The 7,495-nt window shown below is 27.2% G+C and overlaps 1 long non-coding RNA gene and 1 other non-coding gene across 2 annotated transcripts; both read right to left on the bottom strand.

Annotated features, from left to right (window-relative positions):
• Positions 1-5,061: 5,061 nt before the first annotated feature.
• On the bottom strand, positions 5,062-6,960 carry LOC106796819 (uncharacterized). The gene is made up of 2 exons (XR_001386036.3): positions 5,299-6,960; positions 5,062-5,158 (listed from the first exon to the last, which is right to left on the bottom strand). It is a non-coding gene; the product is annotated as an uncharacterized lncRNA (long non-coding RNA).
• On the bottom strand, positions 6,680-6,839 carry LOC113000240 (U1 spliceosomal RNA). The gene has a single exon (XR_003265531.1). It is a non-coding gene; the product is annotated as a U1 spliceosomal RNA (small nuclear RNA).
• Positions 6,961-7,495: the final 535 nt, after the last annotated feature.

The raw sequence follows: 7,495 nt of genomic DNA, 5'->3' as shown, positions 1-7,495 counted from the left end.
ATTAAATAAAATATGAATTTGAAACATGTGCCAAGGTTTGTACCATAGACTTGTTAATGCTATTGCAAATGAAGTCATTCCAATTAGTTTGAGTGACCATGGAGAATCAAAAGGAGACATACTCATTTTTTGTATAAACATTAACTTTTTTTTATCAATAGTGTTAAAATTCATTATGAAATGACTGAAAATTTAGTTTATTTGGATAATAATAATGTTTAAGTATTGGCAGAAAAAATACATTAAATAAAATATGAATTTGAAACATGTGTCAAGGTCTGTACCGTAGACTTGTTAATAGTCCAAGAAACATTCATTGAAAGGAAACTGAAACAAATTAAACGCAAAAGATAAAAAAATAATAAATGTTGATTGACATTGATAAAATTGATTTATTTTGATGATGATTAGCATTAAATTATATTTATTAATTATTTATTTATATTTTGTTTGAAACAATAATCTTATGTTAACATTAATCTTATTTTTTTAACTAACATAATTAAAATATTTAACTCTTCAATAAAAATTTGAAATATCTCCTCTTAGTTTGAGTCATCATTCCTATTAATTTGAATGACCATAGAGAATCAGAAGGAGATATTTGATAAATATAAATTATTACTACATGTACACACTTATATAATTTTGTTTATTTGGATAATAATAATGTTTAAGTATTGACAAAAAAAATACATTAAATAAAATATGAATTTGAAACTAATATTGAGTTACATGTAGGTAATAAAACATAACTTTAAGGTAATGTGTAAATATTATATATTGTTTGATATTGTTTGGAATAAAAGAAAGGATGTATAGTAATAATATGTATCTCATTAAGTTATGAAACATCAAGGGGCAGGAAAAAGAAATGATAAAAATATAAGTCAACAAAATAAATTCAGAATTAATTAAAGCAAACCATAAACTCTTCAGTTAAAATTAAAATGGAATTGAAAAATTGTTCAATACCCAAAGGTATTGAACTTACAACATTAATAAAAGTATGAGAAAAAGGTACATGAAAGAACCTTTGGAATGCACATAACTAAAATTAGACATTAGTAGTGTTAGCCTGTACCTTCAAATTGTTGGGTGTATTTCTTTTTTTATTTTTATTGAAGAACCTTTGGAATGCACATAATTAAAATAAGATATTAGTAGTGTTAGCTCATACCTTAAAATTGTTGACTGTATTTTTTTGTCTTTTTTTTTATTGAAGAATCTTCGGGATGGACATGACTAAAAATAGATATTAGTAGTGTTAGTTTGTGCCTTGAAATTGTTGGCGGTATTTTTTCCCTCTTTTTGATTAGAGGACCTTTGGGATACACATGACTAAAATCAGGTATTAGTAGTGTTAGCCCGTGCCTTTAAATTGTTGACTGCATTTTTTCTTCTTCTTCTTTTTAATTGAATCTCCTCCACCATAAATTAAAGAAAGTAATACACACACAAAAATTACAGAGCATAAATCTTTCGTCCAAATTTAATCTGCAATTAAAATTCATAGAACATAACAGATGGTAACCGAAATAAGACCACACAAAGAAAAGAATGGAGATCTCATCTGAAAATACGTTTGGTTGAACAGTATGGGTTATTATAAGTCGTCTTATATTGTTTTTAATTACTAAAGATAAAACAAAATAAAAAAGGAATAAGTCAATGTGTAAATTATGTTTATTTCGATATCCTAATAAAATTGTTAAGTAGTTCGGAATGAAATAAAAAATAACCAAAATAAAAATAAAATATGGTTATTAATTAAATGTTAATAAATTGAAAATGACTTTGGCAAAAATAAATACAAAATTGAAGCTAATTTGAATAAAATGTTAAAATTGATAGTGTAATATTTAAAATTGATTATTTAGTTCAAACTAATTAGGAATAAGTCAATGTTTAAATTATCATTATTTTGATATCCTAATAGAATATGCTTATTAAAATGGATCAAACTTTTATAAAGTGACAATGATTACGACAAAAATAAATACAAAAGTGAACCTGATTTTAATAATTGATTAAAATTGATATGGTAATATTTAAAATTTATTGTTAAGAACCTATTAATTAGGAATAACTTAATTGCTAAATTATTATGTTTATTAATTAGAAAATCATGAATATTTTAATATACTAACTATATTTAAAACTGATTGTTAAGGACATTAATGGAAAGGTTTAAATTATGATTATTTACTTATCTAAACAGAATATGTTTAGTAATTTGAAAATCATGATTATTTTCATATACTAACAAAAGATTTAAAATTGATTGTTCAGTACCTATTAATGGAAAAGTATTTTAAATTTTCCTAACTTTTTGTTTAATTTTTAAATCCATAAAACATACTTTTAAATATAATTGATTGTTAAGTTCCTATTAATTAGGAATAATTGAACGCCAAAATTACTTTTTAAGATTGATAGTGTAATATTTAAGATTGATTGTTAAGTAAAATGATATTATCATTAAATTTTTATAAATTGACGATGATTAAGACAAAAATAAATACAAAAGGGAACCTGATTTTAATAATATTTGAGATTTTATAAATATAAATTATTACTACATGTACACACTTATATAATTTTGTTTATTTGGATAATAATAATGTTTAAGTATTGACAGAAAAAAATACATTAAATAAAATATGAATTTGAAACTAACCTCATCCAACTATAGATTGTTAGTAACTTGTTGTTCTAGTGAATGAGAGGTTGCACGGTGAACAAAAATGAATGAATGAATTGATTGCATATATAAATAATTGTAGACTTCTTAATAGTATTTCAAATCAAGACGTTCTAATTAGTTTGAATGATCATGGAGAATCAAAAGGAAACATACTTATTCATGACATTAAATGTTGATTGACATTGATGAATTTGATTTATTTTGATGATGATTGACATTAAATTATATTTATTAATTATTTATTGATTTTTCGTTTGAAACATTAATCTTATTTTTTATAACTAACATAATTAAAATATCTAACTCTTCAATAAAAAATTTGAAATATTTACTCTTTGATTCATGTATGAAACTTATTTTTGATAAAAAAAAATTAACTACACTTAAAGATTTTTTTTTATTTTTTTAAAATATATAAATTATTTTACGCTATTAGTGTGAGTTATTCTACATGTAAAGATTTTTAATATTATAACTTATAAAAGAAATTACATGTAATTTTTCTATTAAATATTTTGACGATGTCATATGCTATTGAACTGTTAAAGTGATTGTGACACCATCAATTCACTTGTTACTCCATATTAAAGACTAAAGTTATTAGCAAAAGGAAAAATATAAGAACCAAAGATGCTAAAAAAATTGTTTATGATATAAAAATGAAATTTGCAAAGCATAATTTTATAAAAAATTTAAGCGTAAACAAATAGTAAGTAAATATTAAAAGCAATATAGTGTCTATTAATTATACTCAAATTAAATCATATTAAAATTTTATAAACTCAAACTTATTGAAAAAATATTCAATATAATAGTTAGTAAATAAAAGTTAGCACATAAAAGTTATTCAAAGCATAAATGTATCGATTATAATTATACACAATTACACACGTAGTATATTTTATAGAAAAACTTAATATGATATATTTAAATTGATAAAATATAATTCCAACTCATAAAAAATGATGAAATTTAATTTATATAATAATTAATAAAGGCTAAATTATGTACCAAAAGGGCCTTATCTCGTCATCTCCTTATCCCAAACCGAAGTATCCAATCTCCTTTTTATGCTTTAATTATTATTATTACTTTCACTAGGAAACCATCGACATGAATAAAACATTATGGAAAAAATTTGGCAATCAGTTGCCGGAAAATAGCCTAAAATATGCTTAAGTAATTTCGAAGATAAGATTCGTTAATTAAATAAATACAAATCTTTTGAGGATGATTGGCAAGGATTCCAAGCTAAACCATCTCAATGGCAATAGGAGAAATGGATGAAAATATTTCATTCAAAACATAGCCATTGGAAGAAAACACCCAAAAGTAGAAATGGCTAAAAATATTTCACTCAAAACATGGAAAGTTGTAGAAAACACTTAAAACAATAACTAATTCTAAAAAATTATACTGATAAGAGGTACACTGTTTTACCAAGCTAGACCTTACTCATGTGTGGGTTTTTTTTTCATTTTAATTATTTGTTTTATTTGAATATATTAAATTTTAAGTTTAATTTTAATCTTTTATATTTTTAAATTATTTATTAATTAATTAATTATTATTCATTTGAAATATTAATCTTATGTTAACATATAAATTTTTAAATAATTAATTTATTATAATGATGACTAAAAGCATCATGATAGAAAAGCATATTGAAAAGGCAAAGAAAAGTACATTGAAAAGTCAAGTCTTGGCAACAGAAAAATACATTAAGAAGGCAAGTGTCTTGGGACCAAAAAAGTGCATTGGAAAGACAAACGTCTTGGGAATAGAATACAAATAATTAATTTTTCTTAATTATAATGATGACTAAAAGCATCATGATAGAAAAACATATTGGAAAGGCAAAGAAAAGTGCATTGGAAAGCCAAGTCTTGAGAACAGAAAAATGCATTGGAAAGGCAAGTGTCTTGGGACCAAAAAAGTGCATTGGAAAGACAAACGTCTTGGGAATAAAATACAAATAATTAATTTTTCTTAGAAACATTAATTCATTGGAAACGAAAGCAAAATAAACAAAATTCAAAAAACGTAGCCATAATAAGAACGTAGAAGGCATAAAATAGTGCGAAATTGAAGGAAACACAATGCAAAAACATTAAAAGTAATTTTTATTTTATTTTTAACCGGTATAAGTACAAATGCCAAGAATATAAGGATTTTGTACAATACGTTGCCATAATAAGAACGAGAACATTAGAGAAGACTGAAGATCACTCGTGAACATCAAAGTTAATCATAATAATAAACGTCATTTTTTTCAAGTAATACAAAAATGAACATGATAAAGAAAGGAACTCAAACATGCAACAAAAAAAAAGATAAAAATAGGTAGCGAATGCAACACAAAGATCCATATTCTTCAATATTGTGCTATTAAGGCAGAACATCGGCAATCGAACTATGTTCATCTGAGTAAAGAAAAAACGAAGCTTTCCACTGCAAAGAAAAAGAAAAATCGTAGCTTTAAGAGAAAGAATGACCATGTAGTGAGGAACACAAAAAAGACTAAGGAACACAAAAAAAATTCAATCTTTTATACTGAAAGAACCCATAAATCATAAGGAGAAATGAAATACATCACAAACTTTTCCTTCAAATGCCAAACACTATTTGCTCTCGGTGACAACTTTATGTCAGAGAAGACTCAAGAACACCAAAAAATTTAACCTTTTGTCCTGCGAAAAGTCATTATAACACAAAACAAAGATAGAAAACACTAAAAAATTGAAGCTTTTGTGTTGCAAAGGAAGAACAATAGTCAGCCGCAATCAAATAAACCAAATGAAAAAAGAAAACGTAGAAAGATAGGAGAGAAAAGAACCCATAAATCATTTTTAGGCCAAATCAAGCAAAGAACTGCCAAACCTAGCAAAAAAGCTTCAGCCTTTGGGTACGTCGGAGAAGGCTCAAGAACACCAAAAAATTTAACCTTTTGTCCTGCGAAAAGTCATTATAACACAAACCAAAGACAGAAGACGCAAAAAAATTGAAGCTTTTGTGTTGCAAAGGAAGAACAATAGTCAGCCACAATCAAATAAATCAAATGAAAAAAGAAAACGTAGAAAGATAGGAGAGAAAATAACCCATAAATCATTTTTCGGTCAAATCAAGCAAAGAACTGCCAAACCCAGCAAAAATCTTCAGCCTTTGGGTACGTCAGAGAAGGCTCAGGAACACCAAAAAATTTAACCTTTTGTCCTGCGAAAAGTCATTATAACACAAAACAAAAACAGAAAATACAAAAAAATTGAAGCTTTTGTGTTGCAAAGGAAGAACAATAGTCAGTCATGGTCAAAAAAATCAAATGAAAAAAGAAAACGTAGAAAGATAGGAGAGAAAAGAACCCATAAATCATTTTTCGGATAAAAATGATAGCTTTAGAAGAAACAACGAACATGCAGTGAAAAAAAAAAGCACATGGAGAGGGAAAACAAAGCACATTCATGGAGTTTGGAAATAAAAATTGAAGCTTTTTGAGATAAAAATGGTAGCTTTAGAAGAAACAACGAACATGCAGTGAAAAAAATCGAAAAAAAGCACATGGAGAGGGAAGACGAAGCGGAGATAAAAATTGAAGCTTTTTGAGATAAAAATGGTAGCTTTAGAAGAAATAACAAGCATGTAGTGAAAAAAATCGACAAAAAAACACATGAAAAGGGAAAATGAAGCATGAGAAAGGGTGGGGAGAGTGAAATAGAGAGAACTGAGGTAGGAAAAAAAAGAGAAAATGAGAGAGAATGAGAATGGAAACGGTGGAGAGAGAAACTGTAGCAAGAAGTGATATTTTTGGGCGGGAATTGAAGCAACCACAACATGACACATGGTCCTGACAGTCAATGTCAAGACCTTGTTTGTATAATAATAGATGATTTCCTCTAAACATCAAAAAAGAATTAGGACATAGGCTCCTCTAAGAAGAAAAACGAGCTAAGAAAAAAGACTTGAGAACTGAAATTGGCAAGGAATGCGCGAACGCAGGCCCTTCTAACACAAATTATGACATAGGCTCTGTCACATGAACAGACCTTAAGACAGCACCCGTTCAAAGTGCAATGAAAGTCACTATCTTAGGCCATGAACCTTCTTGATCACCCATTGACCCTGTCCAGGTAAGTAGTTTTTCCTTCAAACAGACTTCTCTTTTATAGCATTTTCTCCTCACTGCTTCACCTATGTTCAGCAATGTGGGACTTCACACACTCACATTTTTCTCTGCTGCAAGTGCTATGACCTAACCATTCACCTTTATAAATGACTCTCTTCATATGCGTTCACTGCTCCACAAGAGCATAAAGATCCTTTGTTTTCTGCACAGAATAATCAAATATTGTGAAAATACAACCCTCTAACAAAATTACACCAGGAAATTGTTGTTGAGAAACGTGTATGTAGTTATCATACTGTGTATTGTTCCCAGTATACAGATTCCCTCAAACCAACAGACATCCCTGTCTCACTATCATACCTAGGTAAGTCTGTTAACATTCAACCTTAATATTTAGAAATGCTTACAAAAGAATATCACAAAAATTCCTGTGACATGTTTTCTCAGGAGAAACACACCTAGAAGAACAAAAAATATATCGCAACTATGAATTTCAACAAAGATTAGTCTGGTCAGCATGCATATTATAAACTTACTCGAAAGATGAAGTGGAGTCAGGTTAACAAAAGGACAGTACAAAGCATTTAGAAATCAAATCTTGGCTAACAAGGTAAAATGAACGGTATTACTATGTTAACAAATAGTTGTAGATTCTCTTGCTCATAAAA

This window comes from Glycine max, chromosome 18 (assembly GCF_000004515.6).
Source record: "Glycine max cultivar Williams 82 chromosome 18, Glycine_max_v4.0, whole genome shotgun sequence".
In the NCBI taxonomy this organism is placed as follows: Eukaryota; Viridiplantae; Streptophyta; class Magnoliopsida; order Fabales; family Fabaceae; genus Glycine; species Glycine max.
Note: the sequence above shows the minus strand (reverse complement) of the source record. Positions and strands in the feature narration are given on the sequence as shown.